The sequence below is a fragment of the Dermacentor silvarum genome, chromosome 2, assembly GCF_013339745.2.
Source record: "Dermacentor silvarum isolate Dsil-2018 chromosome 2, BIME_Dsil_1.4, whole genome shotgun sequence".
Lineage (NCBI taxonomy): Eukaryota > Metazoa > Arthropoda > Arachnida > Ixodida > Ixodidae > Dermacentor > Dermacentor silvarum.
Genome location: NC_051155.1, coordinates 184,471,893 through 184,496,748, shown reverse-complemented (window position 1 = coordinate 184,496,748; position 24,856 = coordinate 184,471,893). Strand labels below are relative to the sequence as shown.

General features: G+C 49.0%; 1 protein-coding gene across 1 annotated transcript in view; it reads right to left on the bottom strand.

The window, feature by feature from the left end:
• Positions 1-16,370, bottom strand: part of LOC119442278 (polycomb group RING finger protein 2-like) — a 63,333-nt gene extending 46,963 nt beyond the window's left edge. Inside the window, exon 1 of the mRNA XM_037707095.2 lies at positions 16,232-16,370. The gene's annotated coding sequence lies outside the window, so the exon portion shown is untranslated. The remainder of the gene's footprint in view (positions 1-16,231) is intronic.
• Positions 16,371-24,856: the final 8,486 nt, after the last annotated feature.

The following is a 24,856-nucleotide window of genomic DNA, read 5'->3' as shown; positions in this document are numbered from 1 at the left end:
ACATAAACGCATGCCTGCATACCCGCATTGAGACGCCGGACGCAGACGGGCCACGCCAAGCAGTGAGTGCACGACGAAAAAAAAAAGAAAAACAAGCAAGCCACGCGAAGTTTGCTGCGCCGAGAAATAAATCACTCCGCTCGGTTTCGTCACGAAAAACAGCGAGCGGCACGGAACAACGCGACAAAAAGAGGAAAAGAACCGAGAAAAAAAAAAAAGCGCGGAGCCGTACACGGCGAGCGCCGGCTCCAAGGCAAGCCGGCGGCGAGGGGAGGGTTGGTTGATGAACCTGATTTACGTCCTTCACAAGCGAGACCAAGTCGTATGGCGCGGCGGCGCGCACCGAGAGAGAGACACACACGCAGACCGCACGGATTTATGTATACGTAGATATGCATATGGCGGTGGTGTCGTTATATGTATGTATATAAAGCTGCGCAGGAAAAGAACCGCCTCCGTGTTATGTGCGTGTGCATTATACGCACGCACGCTTCAATCGGGGCAGCTCATTACGTTCTTCCAGGACGGCCTTTCAGAACAGCCGCCTGAATGAGAAAGACAGAGGCGGCATTCAGGTGTGTGTCAAACAGTGTGCCAGGAAGAAAATAAAAAAAAAGAGGGGGGGGGGGGGGGCGTATCCTTGATACAGCAAAGCCACACGGTGCGGTTGCATTGAACTACTACTAAGTGGTTCGTTATGAGAAAAGCAAAGGTTGGCGCTATCTTCTGCAGCCCTTGAGGGAGCACGGCTCAGCGCCAATCGCACTACACACTTCTCTAACCGATTCATTTTCCTCCTCGCACGTTTCTGCGCGACATTTGCTGGAAAGGATATACAATGAAGAAATCTTAGGTCGGAAAACGCTTATAAGCAACGTTGACATGAAACCGATAAAAAAACGGGTCGAATTGGTTTGTAAGGCCGAAATCCGTTCGTTGGGTTACGTAAACGCCATAGGATTTCATGTAAACAGTCAGGCCGAGAGAGCATCGAGGCGAGTACGGTCAACCGGGTCAGAAAGCGTTGCCCAAACCGCTTGGCAAGGTGCATGTAAACGTGATCGGATTTAGCTGGGTCTGCTCAACGTTTCAGCCAAACTCGCCCGCGTCGAGTTCATGTACAAACGAAGCTAGAGTTGCGTCGCGCTGAATCGATACACACGTGTGCGGTCCACCGGTACATCGTGTCGAGCGCACACAATAGCTCGGACGTCGATTTATTTTCTGTGTTGTAACAACCCACCAAAGACAGGTGCCGTATTTACTCGTGCAAGGCCCGCACCCCCACTTTGCTTGGTGTAGGAAAATTTCAAGAAAAGTTTAACCGATCGTCACGCACATACTCGCGTGATGGTTAATTTCCGCAAACCGGTATAGTTTCTTAACGGCACTAGCGCTTAACGACGATGGCATTATCATGATCGCACATAGTGCACTCGACACCAAAGTGCAACTTTAGTCACCGACTATACGATGAACCGGCGCTGGTTTGGCGTAGCCGGTGGGTGTAGCGGGCAACAAGTTGTCGCGAGAAGTTGACCCTTAAAATGTTTGTACCTTAAGTCTAGACTACAACTGCGATAGGGCGAGCGGTCGAGTACATGGGCTGGACTGACGGCCACGAGCGTGAAGCGGAGTTAAAAGTCCGCGGGCGATCAGCCGGCAACTATGCCACTAACGCCTATACCAAGTTTGTGTGTACGCTTATATATACTGGACGGAACGGCGTAAGCTGGCGCGTGGGCCTAAAGCCCAAAACTGATCTTGCGCAGCACATTCCTTAAGTGACAATGTCGCAGACAAAAAGCCGCGTGCGCAGTATCTGCATTTTACGGTGACCTGCGACGCAGATGCGGCTGCGCGCGCGATGGGTGAACACGAAACGCACCTGCGGCTTCAGCCATCACGAAGATTCAATTAAATAATTATTGTAATTGAGTGCAACACTTAGCAAAAGCATGTAAACTTACATTCCGCGTTGCTGGCGCGCCAAGATACAACGGAATCGACTTCAGCGTCGCAATTCGTGGCATTGCCCCTGTCGAAAAAAATACGGGGGCTATACGATAAATGCGTTCATAGTCGACCGCCAGTGGTTGCGTTGTTCTGCATAGCTACCAGTCTCAGCGCAGTTCGAGGCTTAAGTGAGTAGACCTATGTGTCCCACGCAACTTGCGCCTAAATTTAGAAGTATGCAAGTGCCATGTACGCAGCTGGACGACAGAACCAGGTGTACGTTTGCCGTCGCGCTTGGAGCAAGTCAGGCGTTCTTTTGTACTTCGCCAAACTTTGCGTTATTAATCATTAATCAACTAATCAAATATTACATTCAGAGCAAAAGTGTCAATGAGAACATTGTAGACAATCTAGAAAAATTTCCGACCTAGCTTTCTGTTGCTCAATACGTGCTATACATGAAAGTATTTTCCAAGCCTGAAAGAAAGCGCGCGAAATACAAAAAAAAAAAAAAAGTGCCGCGCGGCACTTTCTCGCGTTCACTTTCGCATCGCGCCATCAAGTGGCGTTTTAACTACACATCTTTTAGGTTCAAAGTGGTTTGAAATTGACCTATTCAGCTCAACGAATTGTAGGCAACGCGGTTGTTAATCACGCTCCGTGGGAGCAGAAGCCTTAATCTCCCGTCTGTTTAATAAACCTTTGCAACAGCTCTCCGTGATGTGGTTGCAGGAGTCGAACACCACTCACGGCCACGTGCTCCGAAGGAACAAAATCCTTGTGGGAGTCCTTTACGCCGGGTCAACACGACGGGACGGATCACTGGTGCAGTCCCGGCCGAGCAATGACGTGGCTCGAGTGGCGCCGAATCGCGCCCCACATGGACGCCGCCGCAGACGAGCGCGATTCGTTGCAGCTCAGCCATGTCGCGTGAGTTCATCTGCGCACTGATTCAGCAATCCGACCGGTCGTGTGAATCCAGCTTACAGTATACAGGGACGTATTGGGGGACCATCACTTTCGGCGATAATATATATCTCCTCGGCCACCAGCGGCGCTGATTCGCTGGTTGAGCAAAACCGAATGAGCTGATTGGAAGCTGATTGACTGGTTGAGCATTACGTCACGCGAAGGCGCTAAAAGTATCGCCGAAAGTGATCGTCCGAGAATACGACCCCAGTTCTCAAGCTTAACCGAACCCCTGCATCTCTATAACACAGCTTCAGAACGCTGCTGATTCGCCTAAGCGACATTCGCTTTCGAATCCAATTCCGCAACGACTCACGATCATAGAGAAGGTATAGGCTTGGATATATCCTATAACATATGGGCAGAAACTTGGAGGTTAACAAAGAAGCTCGAGAACAAGTTAAGGACCGCACAAAGAGCGATGGAAATAATGTTAGGCCTAACGTTAAGAGACAGGAAGAGAGCGGTGTGGATCAGAGAGCAAACGGGGATAGTCGATATTCTAGATGACATTAAGAGGAAAAAATGAAGCTGGGCAGGCCATGTAATGCGTATATAGGGTGGATAACCGGTGGACCATTAGAGTTACAGAATGGATACTAAAAGAAGGGAAGCGCAGTCGAGGACGGCAGAAAACTAAGTGGGGTGATGAAGTTAGGAAATTTGCAGGCGCAAGTTGGAATCAGCTAGCGCAAGACAGGGTTGGAGGATCGCAGGTATAGGCCTTCGTCCTGCAGTGGGCATAAACGTAGGCTGATTATGGTGATATCCAACATCGCTCCACAGGATATGCACGCCAGTCGGCACGATCGCGTGAGCATATAACTGAGCTGTATGGTCGCTTCGCACGTCTTTCACACACGCCCGTCATCACCGAGCCGGAGCAGTTCAGCTCCGGATACAGCGTATAACAGTCGTTCTGTTTACTGCGCTATAGCGCACTAAAGAGAACGCGATATCATACCCACTATAACCCTAGTCGAAGCCTTACTGAGCGCATAACAGCTAGTGTAAGACGGGTGCACATGTGAGCTATAGTTGGCGACTTAGCATGGTGAAGTAATACATGGGATGACGTTCAACAAGCGCGCCGTCAATCGTTCTTTCCGGAAAAGGCGTGGGCGAATCTTAATAAGTTCCGAATACGAATCGAATATTACAAATTAACTATTCGTATTCGAATAGGAACCGTTCGGTATTTTCGAATAATGTAAACTAACCAAATATTTCTCAACGACTGACTGCGAAGGTATGGTTACTCTTTCCGATTTTCTTTAAGTGAAACAACGAAAAAAGTTTTAGGGGTAACGCAGAAACTAATTTGGATAATGCAAGCTTTGTTTACGGTTTCGCAGCGGAAGTCTACAAAGGGTAACATGTGATTTTTGTTTGTATAGTCTGTCATTTGGTCCTTTTTTAGGAGTCTAATGAAGTAGCAGTTTTATCTAGTGCGCTAACCAGTGATGTTCTCCTTGCACGTGTCTGCAGTACATAAGTCCATCAGAAGCTTCTTCACCCCCCCCCCCCTTCAAATCGTTTTTCGACAACCATTTATTTAGCGTTTTTGGAACGCTATAGGCAGAGTCATTCATTCTTGTAAAGCAATTATTAATTGCAACCAGACCCTAAATAAGTTGAGAGGCTATTCAGGCAGCTTTTTCAATGAGAATTAGCGATCTCGATTTCAAAACTGATCCCTTGTCCCTGATAGATGTCTTGTTTGCACTATAGTCAGTTGCAGGCGTAATATTCCTGCAGTAAATACATGCGTCTACGTTTGACTATTCGATATTATATTTCATATTCGATTCTTACTATTCGTATTCGACTCGTATTCGAAAAAGTTTATATCCGCCCACCTCTAGGTCTCATATCATAAGAGATAAGGCAGATGCATGCACTGACGGGGGGTTTTAGTGTTGTCTGCTCCGTTTCTACTTGCGTGTTAATTAACTGGTAAATATCGTGGTCACCGCAATAAACCGTCGGTTGGTAGACAGCGCTGTGTCTCATGTCCTTGAGCCGCAGTCCCGTGTTTGGCTTGTTTCACCATGGTTACAACGTGCTGCTTGCGTGCACACAACACACACATGCTCGCATAGCGCCGTGTCCCTTAGTCGCAGTCCCGTGTCCTTGAGCCGAAATCCCCTGTCCTTGAGCCTCAGTCCCGCGTTTGCTTGTTCCTTCACCATGGTTACAGCGTGCTGCTTCAGGGGACGCGCGCGCATACAATACGCACGCAAACGCGCCGAGCGGCCGTGGTATCGTGCACACACACACACGCGGACGGCGCGTGGGAGACGGGGCACCGACGCGGTTTTCCGGTTCATTCCCCCGCCCAACGCCGAGCTCTTCTCTCGCGGCAGTGCGAGGGCGCGCCGCCGCCTGCAGCGGCATGCATGGCTCGCCGGAGTGGACGGCCGCGCCGCGCACAAACAACCGCGAGCGAGGGTCGTAAGGACGTCGAGACTGGGGGATATAAAACAAAATAAAGCTCGCGTTGAGGAACGCGCATAGACACCGATCGATGCGAGAGAACCGCCTCACTTCAGAGCGGCCTACACGGTAACGCGAGCCAAAATGAAACGTGCAAACGATATGCTCGCGGACTTCTCCGCGGCAATGAAAAGAAAGCTATACGCAGGCGAAGAAACGCACGCGGAACAGCGCTCGTGAAACCAGTTCCCGTCTCATTCGCGCTAGAGCGTAACGAAGCACTTACATTAAAATAAGACATAAAAATAGTACGCCACTCAGTGTTAAATTTAATTTTCTGGTTTCGCACTTCCGCGTTTTGGCAAATGCGAAACTGTCGCACAGCAGTAACGTACACGCTATGTCAGTTAGCGTCTGCTCCAAGAAACCGAAATAGCGTTGTCAAACTCTGCCTATATACTACTTGGCGCAGTAGCACACGCTCAGGAGATCTGCCCCTCCGTTCCCTACATCGCGACGGAAAGACAAAGTTGTCCGCGAAAACAGCAAAACCTCGGCAATGTTGTAGATAACATGTTAAATCGCATAACGGATACTGCGGCATCGGCATGCCTTGGTAACGTTACCTTAAACGTAGGAATCGGGGAGTTGGTACAAGATATTTGAGTATGACCCCGCCAGAACATCCAACAGTGAGGAACACACGAGGCACCGATGTGGTTTTCCGCAGAGAAAACAAACTTCCGCGTATTAATAATATTTCACGAGCAGGCACACAGAGACCGAAGCAAGGCATGCAGCCTTGGAGCGCTGAAATAGTGGCGCTATCACGCGTTTGTTTTTGTATTTCGCTAGCTTTCTTTACAGGCAAGTACAAGAAGCTCCATCAATGGTACTTAGTTGCAAATACTTCAGTCGGCCATTTTTTAATGTCATCTGAAACTTTCGTATTGGCATTTTCTTGGTGAAGCCAATATTTAAAAAGTCAGAAAATGAGTTATACTAATTAAATGGCTTTGCAAAACCAAAGTATACCGCAGACTAGGCCGCGCGATTCTCAACACCACAGAGTTAATTTGTCTCAGCCTCCTAGCACACTCCGTCTATTTTAAAGCATTGGTTACTTTTAGCTGGGAAACCCTGTGTGTAAATAAACTTCATGGTCGCAGAAAATTGTCAACCTGAGGTATACACTGCAGTAATGTTTTCGTTGCTCGAACGGTTCCCACCCCTATCCAGAACCTACGCCGCAAGAAAATTTCCTAACTGTAACTACATCTATGACACGTGTACACTTATTGGTCTTCTAAACCTTTCGGACTGTCGTCTGCATACACTTGAACCTTCCAGCTACAAATGACGTCAAAAGTTTCCCGCTCTGGTGACACATTGTTGTGCCGCCTTCAGACTCGCGATGACAATTATACAAAGGCTTACTCGTTAAACAAAGTACCGAACACCTTTTGTGCATCATTTTCTTTAAGGCACCAGAACCTTTTGTGCCTTTGTCCCCGGTACGACGTCAAGCGTGAACCTCTCCGAACAGGCACTGAATCGGCTGGACGGAAGACCATTTTCGGAAACGAAGATCGTTGGACCGTGGTCGCGCGCATCGCTGGCTCTTGTAGCTATAACACGCGATATGCTTACATACGTAAGAAGGCGTGTGATTTCACTGTGGTGCGGCCAAATGATCCTCGCAACGAACAAGCAGCAGCCATGCATGCAGCGTCACCGCTGCGTGTTTGCCCACTGATACAAACTGATATGCGAGATTAGAGGCGACGTAATGCCATTAATAAATCTTTGCGTTGTCGTTCGCCAACAAGACGCACGACACGCTTTCTCTCTTTGATAACGTTCACTCTCATAAAGCGCGCCAATCTTCGAAACTGTTCCCTGCTACTATCAAAAAGCATGGTGCCGACCGCACCCAACTGCGGCGAGAAGTTGGCGCGTCCGCTTTAAGTGGGCGTGACAACATGCTGACGCGTGCAACCCTGCTGCTGAATGAGACACTTGGGCTGATTGTGTCGCATATGCAGCAGTGGCAGATCGGATACGCAAGCAGCGATACCGCGAGTTATCACTGCTGCCCTTGCGCATACCGCGGCAGCATTATATGTACGTACACCGGCTATATATCCCGGCAGGGCTCCACGCTTGCCCGCCTCGCTACTGATAGTGAAAACTGCGGAACAACGATGTTTATCAGCTGGCATGTATCTATGACTCTGCATTTCTGCGACTGATATCAGGAGAACAATGATGTCCTCAAAACACAACACTTCCCACTGTTTGTCTGTCTCCTATATACGTGTGTGTTCTGTTCTCCCTTTGCAAACGACTGGCCACTATAGCAATAAACTACAGCGAACGCGCGGGCGACGAAGCACCTTAGCAACCGATCACAGCTAATCCAAACTGTTCTATAGAAATACAACCCTAACACGCACGCCGCCGTTTCGAACATGGTCACGAATACACACTGTTTTGCTTTTGCAAAGTAAATACCGCTACCATTCCGCAAGAGAATTGTGCGCAAAGCGAGTTTCCGTATAGCAGAATATCGATTTTTTTTTTTCCGTTCCAGAAACGCAAACTGCCGACAATCATCACATACACGCAATCGTGTTTCAAGGTGTTAGCCAGCGCCATCTCGCGACAAAAAATCATGCTCCTTTTTCTCACGTCAAGCCATGCACAGCGGGAGCGAGGAGCTGCACAAAATCACAATGAAACACGGCGACCGTCTTATATACGTGGCGCTGCGTGCGACGGGAACGCGTTCAGGGTTCAAACGCGCAGGTATACAGCCAGGTGGGGGATATTTTTTGGCCATTGCGAGTTTTTCAATTACGATTTCAATTTCGAATACACGGTGATATAAGACGATGCGCTTCCCCGCTCTGTGCCTTCTGTGGCGATATCGGCGACATCGAACATTTCAGATAGCTATGCCCGCAGTTCCGACACAGAAAGAAAAGCGATGGTTGACAGCCTGCAAAAGAATGGTCTTTTCGAAGACGTCGTTTCCCCCGAAGGGCCCGCGGCAATCGGGAAGAGAGTGCAACGACTGCCGATTGCCTTCATGCGAGGCACGGGGCTCTTCCGACACCTGGTGACACACTCCTGATCTCGACTCACCGGAGGCTCACGCGGAACAATTGCCGGCTATGTATGCCATGGCTAACCCCACCCGCTGGAGCACCACCACCATTCTACCTATTCGCCAAGCTTTGCGTATGGCGCGCAAGAAGTGCGAGAAGCAGCGCGATGACAACAGGGAGCGCGTTGTCATGCCGCAAACCGTAGCCAACCGTAGCCTCCTGTATATACCGCACTTTGCATGCCTGCCGATCGGCTGCGAAATCAGTACAAACCAGCCTTCGCGCCTAGCTCTCGACATCGCCGACAGGTGGCGCTGCCATTCCAGACCTTTGCTACGGAGATGTGTACAAAAAATGCTAGAATGAAGAGCATGTACAGCATACCTGATAAACTGAAGTAGGCTAGGTGACTATTTGTCAACACCCCGTTTCAAAGGAAATGCCAATAAGTCATCATCATCACCAATTTGTCATGTCAAACTGATGTCATTCTGGAAATTAATTCCAAGTGGTATCGTCTGGCAAACTCATCGGCTACAATTCGTAAACTGCAATCAGTAAAGTAAATACTAAGGAAGTTAATTAGTGACTTTTCCATTAATTCAATATATGTTTCAATTTCCCATGCAAGTAATGTCCGCCTCTCTGAAAAATCCAGATCAAGGACTAAAATTCCCTGCAACAGGCGAACTAGAACTTTAATAAAAGTTCCAGAAAGCTTAGAAATGATCACCCCGTATATATATATATATATATATATATATATATATATATATATATATATATATATATATATATATATATATATACATACATACATAGCCGCGAAATCGGTGTTCCATTAACTGAAGTACGTGCACGCCGCGAAGGGTGAGCGTGCATGACAATTAGATTGTGCGAGACAACGCAGGCCATTGTACCGCTTCGTGGAGCGCCACGCCTTCTTGCTACAAACTCGTCCTTTTTTGCAAGCATGAAACGTGCACACTTGCGCATATCAATGCGTGCAAACGCATCGATCATGCGTGCCATCGATGGCATATCAAGGCGCCGCTCACGACCGAACCATTTGTCAATTGCAGGGGGTTAATTGTTAGCGATATCACCTTCAGATCAGCCTAATATATGTCCCTTTAGTGGCCTTTTAAAGAAGCTCCAGACCACGCGTCAGCCGCTTCGTCAGTGTTTTGTCCCATTGTATACGATGGGGGCAGATGACGAGCACTTTTTCCCAGCGTATAAACGAGCGTGCTATACCGAATCTTGTAGAATACCGTGTGGATATTTGCATTTAGACTCATTGGTTGTAAGTTTGCGAAGTACACAAATTGACTGATTAATATATATAGAGCATGGATTCTCTCTCTCTCTCTCGCTCGCTAAAACGCTTTCACACATCTTTAAGAGTAGCCTCATTTTTTGTATCTGCATGTAAGTTACAAAAGCGTTGATCGTTTTATATGCCCGGTTTTTACGGCGCGAAGTTACTTATATACCACATGGTCAGATGATTTGACAGTCGAACCTGCATGGTCATAACGAATACGCGCGTGTGCTAAATACAGTTCAATATATCACGTGATTCGATATACGGAAACTCGCCTATAACAAACTTTTGTGTTTCTCCAGTGGAGAAAAGACGCAAAGAGAGGTTTCCATTTATTGAAAACAAAGCTATATACGCATATGCACACGCCGAGTTGGATATATGCGATGCCCATGCCGTTCATTATGAAACATGCAGTTATATTCTGTAAGCGAGTTTCGGTCAGTATAAGGTTCACGCGTTCGATTGAGAATAATTCGCTCTATCAGGGTTCGTTATATTCGGGTTGGACTGTATACGTATATGAGGCTCAGCTGGGCTATTAAAGCTCCTTATGTATAATGCTGGAACTTTCAAAAACAAGTGCCGGCCCCGACTGAGCACCTCATGCATTTCACGCAGTCGAGGCTATATATATACATCTTCCCGCGTCTTCGCGGAGTCGATTGCATGACGCGTCGAACGCGTGCAATGCACGTCCTCTATATACTGATTTATAATATGGAGCTACCTCCACGTATATGTTCGTTGTGCCACGGCGTCGATGAACGGCGCGGGCAAGCGCAGATACACAGCGTTTCTCTCTTTCTGGCCGCATTCCTTTGGGTAACAGCTTACTGATAAACACACACGATGCGACTTTATAAAGCGACTGCCTGCGTGTGTGTCGCGCTATTGTCCCGTGTCAGGTGTGCGCTACACCCAAGGCTCGCAGGATGACGTAACAAGCTCCATGCACGCATAGTCTGAACCGCATCCTGGGTGTCATCATCAGCCTATATTTATGTCCACTGCAGGACGAAGGCCTCTTCCCTGTGATCTCCAATTATCCCATTGCATTGCAAGATGCCTGCTCGTAGGTTCTCTCAAAGACGACGGCACGGACAAACAGCAGTTACTAAAATAAAGTTGATCTGATCCTCCCTCTCCCTCAAATATGCGGCGCTTTTGTCCGTGTCGCGATCGGTCGAGGACAACCTGAGATGCACTTTTCGGCAGCATATGAGCGCTGCCTTCGTTCTCTACACTGTAAACGAAAATACCCCCGCATGGGAATTTTAAGGAGGTGATGTGCCCTATATACTCCCATCCTTCAATATTTATTCCGATGTATGGGAGGAATACAACGGCATTCCCTCGTTTCACTCCGCTCACAACCTGTGGGAGGATAAGGGCGGACATGACGTGATTTTATTCCGCCTTCAAAATTTTGTTCTCCCCGGGAACTCCGCACAGGGAGTTTTAAAAAACTCCCCTGCCAGAACAGGTTGGTCACGTGGTGCTTCCCATAAGGCTGTGCGCCGCGCCAGCGACCGGCCGCGTTCGGCGGAGTCGGCGGTGCTCATGGCTGACGGTTTGTTTACATCTGTGAAGTGTCGTTCCGTGCCAGCGTTTCGCCGATTTTCTTTCCTATACTTCCTTCCAGAAAGTGTTATAGGCCTGTCTGAAGCTCACTGCATCTCATCTTCATGTGCGTTAGCTGTGATCACTCTGCTGGCAACGATGAATGCAAGAGCAACGATTTCAAGTGCGGAAAAAGGCTTAGTTGTGACCACGAAGCTGCCGCTTGACTCGTGATGTCGGCTCGGGTTTCTGGCTGTGCTTCCGTGTTGCGTGACCTTGACTTGTGTTCCTCAGTGAGTTCAATACCACTTTTATGTCCTTTTGAGTATATTCTGACAACGTCCGGTGTAAAGTGCCGCGTAGCAATGGCAACAGCAGTCACGGTTCGAGCGACAACGTCCGTGATAGCCGCACATGAATGCCATATTCCGAGTTCGTCACGGTGCTGTGCTGCCAGTAAGTTAGACCGTGGTGCAAGCAACTCTTTTATGAATCTGTGTACGGATATCCTCGCCCAAGAAATACGGTAGGACGTAAGTACGTACTGTGAATAAAGCTTCTTACTGAGCGATGTGAATTGAATTGTTATCGCGCAGTTCTGTTTTGATCACGTCGTTGCTTCGGATATTGCATTAACATCAGCTCCATCCAACATACTGATTTAGGAGCATACCTGCTGGCTCCGAGCGTGAGGATTCGTTTGCCAGATGAGGGATATGGCTTCGTTTCACAGCCGAGAGACATTGCTTGGACGCGGAGCAAGTAGTGCGGTCAAAAAATGTATGACTACGCAATTTTCGGTGTTACGTAGGCTGCTACGGGTCATGCTCACATGTAATAAATTGTTATCCAGCCACAATTCTTTCGCATGAAGCTAATTTTGTCATGAAGCACGCGCACGTACTTTTTTCTTGCGTACTGTAAATAACGCACTACTTTTTGGCCGCGGACTCCGGCAGTGTGCGAAGTCGCTTCAGCGCTCACGGAATGGCATTCTAATTTTGAAAAATTATGCCATGAACGTTATTTTTTCAATATTCTAAGTTAACAGTTCCGTGTGGATTTATGTTTCATGTTGCTTTCAGAGAGACCGATCTCATATGTGCGAGCCTGTGAGTCGTAACTCTGAAAACACTACAGCTGCTCGCTAGGCCGTTTCGAGGCCCACATTATCGTGGCTATATATACTGGCAGGGTTGCTTCTTGTTGTGTGTCGAGTGTGCGTTGGATGGCTTTCACAGCTCTTCGTCGGGTGTTTCTCAAATGTTTGTGTTATGTATTGCTTGGTCTGTTTGGTCTCGTTCACTTGTTTCGCAGAATTTGGCTTATGCTTGTGTGTATGTTTCGGAATTTGACCCGAAGCCTCTACATAAAAATTCTCCACGCAAATTGACGTGTCTTTTTTATACTCCCGGTGCACCTCGAAAAAACTCCGTCCAGCTCGAAGTAAAAAATAAAAATGACAAAAAAAAAAAAAAACTCCGAAGGCACCACGCAAAAATTCCGCCCGCTCGGAGTAAAAATTATACTCCGATCATTCGGAGCATAATAAACTCCCAACCGGGGGGTCGCTAGAGGACAAGCATTATACTCCCACCTGAGAGTTATTTCCGTTTACAGTGTATATGTATATACAGCGGGCTTTCGCTGCAGACGTCACTGCTGTGACCACTTTTGACGTTTATAAGTCGCACTCAACTCTCTTCACTGAAGAGATCTCTGTACTTATTTTACAAGCAAACCTGTCGTGGTTTGCTTGTAACTGTAATGTGAGTGGCTATATATGGTGTTTGGCTGCTGAGCACGAGGTCGCGGGGTCGAATCCCGGCCATGGCGGCCTCATTTCGATGGGGGTGAAATGCGAAAACATCCGTGCACTCAGATTTAGGCGCACGTTCAAGAACCCCAGGTGGTCCAAATTATCCCTGAGTTCCCCACTACGGCGTGCCTCATAATGAAATCGTAGTTTCTGGCACGTAAAACCCCATAATTTAATTATTTTGCAAGCAACCTTGTGTCTCTTCCCAAACACGTTTTCCAACTCATTCGAGAAAGCCATCAACAAAGCGGTTATTTGTCACGCTTACACGTGCGCATGGCTTCCACCCATATAGTTGCCCGGAGTTGTCAACGTGATCAAGTATACGAGGCTCGAGACTCCATGATTCTGTCGAGGGCTTCTTTCATTTGCTTCTTTCTTTGTAGCCGTCCTAATGCTAAATCACTCGCGCCGCTATTCTTCCGAATTCAAATGGCGACGTTAACGAATTCCAAGACTCCCGCTGTGTTTCCCCCTATAGATCAATTATTCTTAACGGCAACCGTGAGCACCCGGCCGACTTCTCGATATATACATTGCAAGACAACCCCCCCCCCCCCTTCCCTTGACCTTGAGAACTTCAGCGGCACCTGAAAAACTCACACACGTGCATTCCTGGAAAACATGCAACACTAACATGCTCAACCAGAAATAGCATGCAGCAATAGCAACAGACGCATAGGAGCCATTCAGTGGCAAGCAAGCTCGCGCAAGAAACGCCCGGTTTGAGAATCCCTCCGCGAATTTGCCTTTACGAAGCCCATGAAAGTATCCCGACACCAGACAATGCGGCTTTCAGCGCACCCAGCAGTCATTCCGCAGCATTCCTCTCATCCGGCGCGCCCGTCACGCCACCGCGGCTTCCTTCATGCAGGGTACAGAGTTCCCTCGCCGATGTCTCGTCAAAAACGCGACGCCGGCCACACAGGCCGATGCCCCTGAGATCGCCTGCACGTGTCCCGTTTCTGAGTAGAAACCGGCAAGAAAACGCTGTCCCCCGGCGAAAACCGCGATGCTGCATGAGGCAGTGACGGGGACGAATGATGACTGTGTCAATCAGCTAGGCTTTATAGGTGTCGACGAAATGTCGTAGTTGTGTACGTCATCGTGCCGTGCACGCCCGAACCAAAGCTTGACTAACAGGAACGGCCCTCAAAAAACCCTGTTCGAAAGTGAAACAAGTCGAAACTTAAGTGGACGAGACTCCTCAACCCCTCTTCTATCTTACTCTCCAGGAGTCCTGCTATAGCTGCTGCTGTGCGCCTTCGCATCTTCATATAGTATACGTCGTTACTCTCAAATACCATGGAAGTACTATTTCACATACTCCACTGGAGTGACATTTCACGGTAGTGGTGATGTTGCTCAATGCCTCAGCCTCTCTCTCCTTGTCATAAATACCTGCAGTGTCACCACGAGTCGATATCATGCAACGTCCCAACCCTGCAACGTTTGCCGCGTGCGTGTATATTCGTAAATTACTGAGCATCAGAATTTGCAACATGCGCCGTCAGTCACGACTTTCCCGCGCAAAAACTGAAGCTCAACATGAAAGGTCAACGACAGCTTCACTCCAAGGTGAACGTCCCACGGGCGAGACGGAACAGCGTTATTCATAGCAGACTACAAAGACAAAATACATCGTCGACGCCAGAGAGATATTCATGTTGGATGATTTTAAGCGTTTTCTAGGAATTAAATGCTAAAATTCGCGAGCGATTCGAGTCCGAAGTGGCAAGACCAAAAACGGTATACCCGAAATGTGAAGAAAAATAAGTTCTTCCGATATGAATCGCACGCGGTCCGATAAAGGACCAAAAGGACGTAAGAAATTGGGTAATGCTGACGAGCCAGGGCCGAAACCGCGGTGAAGAAAGCGAGCGAAAGGCATACCCCGGCTATGGGACGGCCTCGGCCGGCCGCTCGCAGAAAATGTCCTCGTGCGCTGAAACGGCTCGCTAACGAAGAGCGACAGGTCACAACTGCATAGTCCTTTTGGTTTTGTACTTACATAAGTGTGAGTTAAGGCCCTGCGGGTGTGAAGTAACCCGGGGCACGAATCCTTCAAAGCGGCTTCAAAAAGTTCCGTCTGCTACTGCGGAACCGCCGCAGAACGCGCAAAAAGCACAGTCGGACGTCGGGGATGATGTTAAATATTTGTCCTGGAGGTACTAGAGACATTGTAGAGTCGAAAACGAGACCTGGCCGAAACCTTGGTCCGAACAGGCCTCTCTGGGCCCCCGAGCACGGGTAAGCGGCCGCGCTCAGTCGTTAGGCCTAACGCTCCGTAGCACCACCACGTGAAGCTGGCGCACAGCGCCCGTGGTAAGGCGCCGAAATCGAGTTCGGTGCGCGCCGACGGTACGACTAGCCACCTGGATGATAGTGTTAAAGTGATCACTGAAGTGTATACTAAACGCCCAACAGCCGATAAGTGCGCCAGCTATCGCAGTTATATCGAAAAAACTCGAGTTTCGGAGAGCTACCCACACCCCACATCCAGCGCCGCGAAGTAGAGGACCGGCGGCACGCAAACTCGAGTCGAATACGACGAAAATAAGCGCGACACCACCACAATCGACTTGTAGGCAATAAGCTTGGACCCTAGACAATATCGTCCGACAATCGGATCGACGCTCAGGGCATCGGCGTTGAAGCCAGAGTCGTTGGCGCGGGGAGCTACGGTGGTGAGCGGGCCAGCAAAGCGGCGGCGGGTGACAGCTTGACGGTATACCTCCCGGTATCGAGCTGTACCAGCGAAAACACGACGTCGGCGTTCAAACCAACGTTTCGGACGCACTCCGTAAGCCCCGGAGCAGCCGTCACCGACCAGCGACGACCGCCGACGACAGCAACCGCGCGAGCCCCGCGAAAAACCGGGGAGCGCGGACGAGCGCCGCACCTTTCCCGAGTCGCCATGTTGGCACGCTCGGAGGCGACCGGTCGCGCAGACGGGGCTCCAGAAATCGCTCGCTGCTCGAGAACGAGGCGTCGCAGCGACATGCCGCATGCAGTGGCGCATTCGCGGAAGCGTGCAGATTCTGCACTCACCGTCAGATCCGATGAGGAGCGGCCGGAAGCGGTCCAAACGGGGGGTCGAAATCCTCCACAGCGACCGGAAAAATCCAACCGACGCGGCGCCGAGGCTCCGCTGGAAAATGGTGCGCGCCGCCGACTGCTGCCGTTGCCGCCGTCTTCTCCCCGCCGCGGGAACGAGGAGAAGCACCGCCAGCGGGCGCCGATTGGCCCGCTGGTACCACGTGATGCCCTGCCCGGATGGCTTTTGTTCGGAGCGCGTCAGCAAATGGGAGCGCGCGGGAGAACCCCCTGCGCCCCTTCGGCGGACGCTAATGGCATTTGCGCTCGGTCGCGTTCCTCGCTTGCCCTGTCGGACTAGCCGAGCGCTGGGGCTCGCTCGGCCGGCTTTGCTGGCTTCCACTGTGCCCGCTGCTGCTGCTGCAGCAACGCTCGCTCGCTGCTTCATGCAGCCCTGCTTGTCTGGGTTCGCCACGGAGAAGCAGATCGCGGGCCCCTTCACCGCCGCCGCCGCCGCTCGAGTGTGCCGGTTCTTCCTTTTTTTTCTTTTTATGTTCCGTGCGTTGCGCTGTTTTCGTATCGCTCGCTCCCCCGCGTAGCGCGCGCGCGCTTTGTTATTTATTTTGGTGGCAGAGGCCGGGAGGGAGCTCGCTCGAAGGTTGTTACCCGGCGGGCGACGGCTTGACGGAGCGCACGCAATTAGTGCGCCACCGGCTGCGCTCTTGCGTTGAAAAGACAATACACCTGAGCTCGCCGTATACGTCGCTGCCCTTTTGTGCGTCATTGTTGCGTCCGCGCTTGGGGTAGCCTTTGTTCTATTTTACTTTCCTTTCACCTCACGTATGTTGTCCCTCGGATGAAAAAGCTCGTTCTGTTGGCCCGTTTTTTTTTTTTTTTTTTTTATCCTTCCTCGACTGTCACGCTGACAAGAAAGCTTGTGTTGCGCTCGCTTGAGTGACAGTCGCGGTTATGCGCGTCTCACTTTATTTCTTCCAAGCTTATTTCTTTATTATTATTTTTATGTTTATTGCTATATATGTCAACTTCCCGCAAGACCGCGTGAATGCACCTCCTTGTATTTACAATTAATCCCCTAAAAGCAAATTCATGTGTCATAGATATTTTATAAATATGTACTTGTCATCTAGGCTGTACGTCCACCAAGTTGTGTGCCGGATCTGCGATTTATAACATGCCAACAGACACGCGTGCACTGCCAATGGCGCCCGAGTGCGATAAGTTATCCACGGACGTATTATACTGACGAACATGCGCCTGTTCTGTAGGTTTTACTCGAATAACACAGATAGGTAATTTGTATGTTTTTTTTTTTTAAGCGCAGATATCCCGGCCGCCACGCGGGAGAAGCGGCTAACATTCTTTCCTGCATGCCTTCAAATTTTATTCCCATATCGCGCATGTTCCCGATGTGCGAATTCAATGTGTTAAGATTAACAACTGCCGCTTCCATTCCATGCGCTTGCGATGTCGCCTTGATGTTCCGTATAACGGCACACAAAATTCGCACCAAACCTCTGCTGCTCGAATTAAACAAGAGACTGTTGTCGTGAGGCCAGCTCCACGGTTTTAGAAACAACAAACTCAAACGGAAGCAGCGTCCCCAGAAATGTTAGCGCTATGTAAATATACTGCGCAAAATGAAACTCTGCTTGCGTTTAATGAGATATGCGGAACTAATTATCGTCCGCTACCTTTAGGTCCCGCAATTTATATATCGCCGTACTTCGTGAGCACGGTGCTTCACGATAAACACCGCGGAGGTAATTAAATCATTTAGGTAAAATTATTAAACATGCGCTACTTCTTACAATGCATGCGTTCGTATGAGCTTGTCCGCGATGTTACTAAACCCGCGTCGGTGGTACAGAGTGATCCACTGATTCGGCGGAATGCTGCGACGTCATGGGTGAAATTTTACGAACAGTTCGACCATTATGATTGGCCGAGACGCGGTCATGAAATTCCCTCGTCTATAGTTACCAAACAGTCGTCTAGAAGAACGACTGTTTTAATAGGGAACAGCTTTGGTGCAGTGTATACAGTGAGCTGACATGTGTATGCAAACATTCATAGTGCATGTGCTCAGACATGTATACAGTGGAGATCGGACATATGTGATGTGCTCCGACATGGAGTGTGCTCTTATATATCCAAGGAGCCAATTGTGAGTTGTAAATATGTATAAGATAAACCCTTATCTCGTTTCCGTCAACCTCCCGACCTCATATCATCACAAGGTATACACACTCTCTGCGATGGACGACGGCGTGGTTCCGCTTAAATGCGACGCCCCGGTAGGCGCGCCGTATACGGCGGAAGTGCTCCTCTGTGTGACGGCCGAACCACGAACCCCAGAACTGGATCACAACAATACACATCATGTGCGAACATTCACGCATATAGCTTCAGCCGGCACTTGTATAGATGCGTGAGCAGCACATTGGTGCGTTCCTTCTAAACCGCTCTGAACACTCGGTTGAAATCGTGTCGCATGCACTTGCCGAGCCTTTAGGGCCCATTCACACTTGCGACTATAGGCGAGGTCGCGCGACCAAGTTAGTCGCAAAGCGACCATGTCGCAAATGGTCGCTTTTCTCGAAATGCGACCGTTTCGGGCCAGTCGCTCACTGTTTCGACTGCGACTGTTTCGGGCCAGTCGCGCGACCGCAGTCGCAGAGCAGCTGAACCAATCAGATGCGAAGGAACATGACGTCCGTATACGCTGAGGCTTATTTTACGCGGCGATGACATTCAAGCAGACGTGAACGGCATATCGCGAGACATTTCGGTTTAGCGACTCGTCGGTCGCATTTGTCAGTGTGAACATCGTTCGTCTTGAGTAGCTTTCTGGTCGCCAGTCGCAATCGGTCGCGCGACCTCGCCTAGTCGCAAGTGTGAATGGGCCTTTATATACAGTGCGTTGTTTCTTCGTGCACGCCTCTCGAAATCCGTTGGCTACGCGATTGCCACGAAGCACGTTCGAAATCACGAGAAAACACAGACACGTTATGCGCCAGTGCATGCGAGCTTCTTCGCCTGCGTGAGCACGGACCGAAAAAAAAAAAAAAAGAGAGAGAGCGTCTGTGTTGTCTTTGCGGCGTTAAGAAAAGCTTAATTGAATTCTGGGGTTTTACGTGCCATAACCACGATTCGAAAATGAGGCACGCGTTAGTGGGGGACTTCGGATTCATCAGAATGAAGATGTAGTCAAAAGAACGAACATAGCTTTTCTTAACGAAGACGCCCGATCCCGAGGTGGTAAAGATGAATCGATCATCCGAAGTCGGCGCGTGCTCACTATCGAATCGTGGTGATGGCACGATTCGATATATATATATATATAGTCACTTAGGAGTTTACGCTGAACCCGGTGAAAATATTATGAAAGAAATGCTCACACTTATTAACACTTTGTTTGGAGCCACATGTCCTTTCCACGTGACTTTCCGACACCTTGGGAACGAACGTCTTGTGTATTCTCATTCACTCCGATGAAGGCCGGACCACCAGCCGTAACGTCAGTAAAATAATAGTATTTTTGTTGTTGTTAAACGTGTGAGCATTTCTTTCATAATATATATATATATATAGTTGTGAATAAAGAAATCACGCTGTCCCCAGTATAGCGTATAATGAAGAAAAAAGAGTACGACGTATACAGTTGTATTTGCACGGTATATTTTGCTAACGTTTCGACTGGTGGACCAGCCTTCGTCAAAGCCACAAGTACATGCCATCGGGTTTCCTTATAAACACGCTATATATACATGAGATAGTGTTGTGCACAATAACGACAATACAACGTAAAAATAGCGATAACACCGGCGAAGTTGATCATACGGTATAGGTCATAGGAAATTTGGCATTCTTTCGGTACTCGCGACAGTATACTGTCAAATCGCACGTGACTAAAAAGATACACTTCACAAGTACACTGTTTCCAGACATGTTCCGGCCGGAACTAATCAAGTAATATAAGCAGGGGTGGCAGCTAGCACATGTACCCACGTAGCACACAGCACAGAGATCAATTGTTAGTTTACTAAGCATTGCAATGCGAGCCACTCGAGATCAAACCTAAAACATCGAAATGTGGCTCACGCGTGGCATATACAGTACAGAAATGAATCCTTAGTTTACTAAACATTACAATGCAAACCACACGAAGAAAAAAACATTGTGGGGATAATAAAGCGCCGTGCGAATGTATAATGCATGCAGGTTGCAGGTGATACGCACTGCTCAGTAACCGCCATAGTGAGCAGGCTGAATGATGAGGTCCTTTTGTTGGCGCGTGTGCTGTGGAATCCCGTGTCGTGCGGAGAATATGGGCATTAGGGACATATAATTACGGTGACTGCGCAGAAAAAAAGAAGAGGGCTTTTGAAAGAAAGCTGCGTCTAATGGCACATATAGGGAGTCACGGCTAATGTCAAGGATGCTTTCGTTAATGCCAGATGACACGGTGTTAAACTTATAGATCAGGTCAGACTCGCGGACTTCGCGATCGTGGTTGGAATGAAAGCCTGATCAAGTATAGTAGCTCTGAGTTTTTCGAAAGAATGGCCTGGTCAGCGAATATGTCTTAATGGTAGATTAGGAAGCGTACGTATTAGCATGCGATCTGTGGTTATTGTCACGTGATATATATATATATATATATATATATATATATATATATATGTCGTGCGACACAGCGCGCGGTAAACGAAGTAGTTCTATTATACAAGAAAATTAGTTGCTTTGCGCATGCTGTGTCCATTTGTTGCAATGAATTACGAACTTGCGCAAGCGTCCCTATATATACCCACTTATTCTGTGGGGAGTCTATATTTCTTGATCTATTGAAAGCGAAGCTTTTTTTGCCTCTTCCCTTGACTTATCCACTGCTGCTACGGCATTGCTGTGGCGTCGCCACATGCAATGCCCTCCGGCCGGAGCTCTCTGGTCACAATGCCCTCTGCAACTCCCTGGCTATCGACACAATGAACTCTGGATGGCTGTAATTACGCGTTAGCGCCCCGCAAAAGCATTGCAGATCCTGCAGCGCTTACTTTTGTACTCACGTGCAACAGCCCAGAGGGGAGATAGTGTGGTATAAAGAGGTGACAGGGAATGCGTAATGCCAACGCCCTGACGAAACGGGTGAATAATAGCCATGGCTATTATTGGCTCGTGACAAGCATGCTTCGCTCGTGGCAGCTTGCCTACTTGGGATGATGGTGGGAGAAGGAAAATGCGCAGTCAGAAAGCATGCTTCATTTGGGGTCTCTACAATAAAAGAAACGCTACTACTAGACATGTCAACAGTTGCGGAATAACTGTCAAAATGTCAATTCAAGTTATAATATACGATACGGCCAGTTCCTGCTATTTCTGAAAAATAAACACCGTGCAAGCTTGTACATGCGGACAACTGACGCAGGGCGTGCAGACGCAAAGCGGCACTAAAGCATCGCGGCGTCAAGACGACAACACGCAAGCGGCTGTCCAGCAGATCAACACTTCAGCCACGATGCGATGCGCCCGTGTGAAGGAATGACAGTGCCAACTTCCTTGCAGGCTACGCATAATGGCACACAACAACGCCTCGAGCAAACGCGTGTCGCTGTGTGTTCTGCGTTTACATTGACAAACACAAGCGGCGCGCGCAAGGTAACATATACATCAAGACTGCCGTATAGGCCGTCAACGTCACCGCCAAACATCGTCGATGAACGCAAACAGCACAGAAAGCTTCGCTTACATCGATTCCCGCAGTGCGTGAAATCTGCATATTGTTTTTCCTTTCGTCATGAGTCATGAGATCAGTGACCGCGATCAGATTGCCGGGGTACACAACAGATTCGCTGCATCAAACCCGTATAAGAGCACATCTCGCGTATATGTGCGCTAATATATACGCGTGCTCAGCTCTATGAGAACGACGTCTCCGGTCTATTCTGCGCAGCGATCAGTTTCAGGAGAGTCAAACCTTTTTCGCGAACGCCGAAATCGCTCGCGTGTACTAATAGCGAAACGCAGACTCTGCTCGTACATGGAGAACGAAAAGTCGGGCGGAAGCTCAACCAAACCCCAGTCTTTCCAACAAGAATCATTCTATTTGAGCTCACGCGGCCGTGCGTTTAAAGCGGCGGCGAGAAAGAGAAGCATATACTTTTTTAGCGTATAAATGTGCAAGGTGATGGTCGACAGTGCGCCGTTTACACCGGAAAGAACGGCGAGGAAAAAACGACTGAACTTCGAGATAGTTTGCAGTTAGGGTTATTGGTATGCATGGTGTTTAGACAGAAAATAGCATAAACTATAGCACGGGACAAGGAACAGAGACAGATACATAGTTTGCTCTGTTTTCGTTTAACTGCGGCTTTAAACAGGCGTCAGAGAGCACAAAACAAACATAAAAGCTGAACAAGGAGGCAGCAGTTGAATAACGAATTTTGACAGACGATGATGTCATGATGTTATAGCATGATTGACTGTGCGTATGAACCCAACCACATAAGAAAACAGAAATGGTATGCGAGCGCTTGCGCTCATGTTGTCCATATTTGTCCTGTCCATGTTTTTTTTTTTTTTTTTTTTTTTTCGATACCCGCCCTGTATCCTTGCTACTCCCGCCTAGATGTGTTTGTTTCCTCGTCGCGCTAATGTACGTCCCTTTTTCTTACGTGGTTCATGTTTATATGCGCAGTCAATCCCGCCACCACAAATGCACCTAGCCCACGAAGTTGTTCTAATGATGAGGTCGTTAGCTGACCCTCGAGTTTTGTAAGAAACACATAGCTGTGTTTGTACAGAACGGTCCACTGTTAAAGCGAACACTTGAGTGCAGAGCATGTCCGGAGTTTTCTCTCTCGAAAGAGTATACAATCGCCTAGATTTGCAGCGGACAACTCTCCGTTGGTAGCTCAGCTGTCTCCTTTCGACACATGTGTGCAGTGAGTGAGTGAGTAAACTTTTATTGGGTCCAGCAAAACGCGATGAAACGCGCACCCGGCTAATCCCACGACGGGACGAACAGATCTAGCCTGCCGGCCCGATCATGGGGACGCTGGACGGCCAGGACTCGGTCTTCAAAGACGGGAGTTCGCAGGAGCGCGTCCCACTCTTCCTTGGTGAACTTCGACCAATTCGACCCGCACTCCCAGAGCATGTGAGACAAAGTAGCAGCCTCACCACAGGCCACGCAAGAACAATTCGGGTAAATGTCAGGATATATGCTGTTAAGGGACGCCGGATTTGGGTAGGAGTAAGTTTGCAGGAGTCTGAGCGTGACCGCCTGCGGCCTGCTTAGCTCGGACTGAGGCGGCGGGAAGACCCTTCGCGCTAAGTAAAAGAATTTAGTAATTTCATTGTGCGTGACAGGAGCGTCCCTGTGTCCGGCGGGAGAGTCGTCCGATCCGAGGGCAGTGGGGTCGGTAAAGCCACGCGCAGCCTCGTGGGCAGACTCGTTGAGGCTCAGAGGAACCGCCTCGATCGCCCCGACGTGGGCAGGGAACCAAAGGAGGGAGTGTGTGGAGCGGTCGCCGTGTTTGGAACCTTTCAGAATTTGAACTACCTGCCGGGCTACCCGCGGCCTTTCTGGAATGCCCTGACGGTCGCTTTCGAATCGCTATACACCCTGTCTCTCGGTATCGTGGTTATGCGTGGCATGCGGAACTAACGAGCGTATAACTTAAAAATAGCTGCCCCCGTCTCCCCCATCCTCCATCCCAACTCTCATCATTCTTTTTGCGGGGAGGAAGCTCCGTTCTCGCCATTTTCGGAGCCTGCCGGCGGTCAAGTAGCGTGCCACAAAGTGCGCCTGCGCACAGCCACACAGCATGCATCTAAAGGGACGGGCAAGCGGGGTTTGTTAACGCTCTCCACCTGTCCCGTCGCTGCTCATTTGTCACTCTCGGGCAGCTTTGTCAGAGGCCCACCTCGAAAGGTTACCACAAGTGCGCTGCGGAAAGACGAAAGAATAAAAAAAGTAAAGAAAAAAAGGGGACAAGAAAAAAGGGTGGGGACGACAGGCACAGGCACTGCCCAATGGATGCGTGAAGGGGAAACGTGGATTGCAGTTGCGCTGTCCGTATTCATATTATGTCCCTTCCAGAAACTTTTCTTCGGTGGTACTTTCCTTGAAAGGCACCGCGTACTCATTCTAACGTGTTCCACATCTTTCGTACAAAAGGACCACTTTATCTGGGCAATAAGTGAAAGCTAAAGATCTAGTCACGCAGCCCAACCACCGCTTCTCAAGTGATACACACGTGAATTTGAGCACACGACACAGAGCGTCGGCGCTGAAAACAGCGCGGATGCACCGCGGATTGCTGCATCGATTGCGAGGAATGCAAATAGCACTGCAGCCTATCGCGCACAGGCAGCAAAGAAAAGAGAACCATTCACACCTATAGCGGGTTCACCTACAACTATATATTCACTGCGTGTTAGAATTGCGACCGCCTAACTTACATTCAAAGTAACAGTGGCAGGAAGACGTTGCCAAGACCAAGGACGGACAGAGCGCCATTTACTGAATGGTCATTTCGCCGAAGCACACGTATACATATCGTCCAGTTTTATTTAAACGCTTGAATGATAGGCGGCTCTCACTTTATTACAACGCAA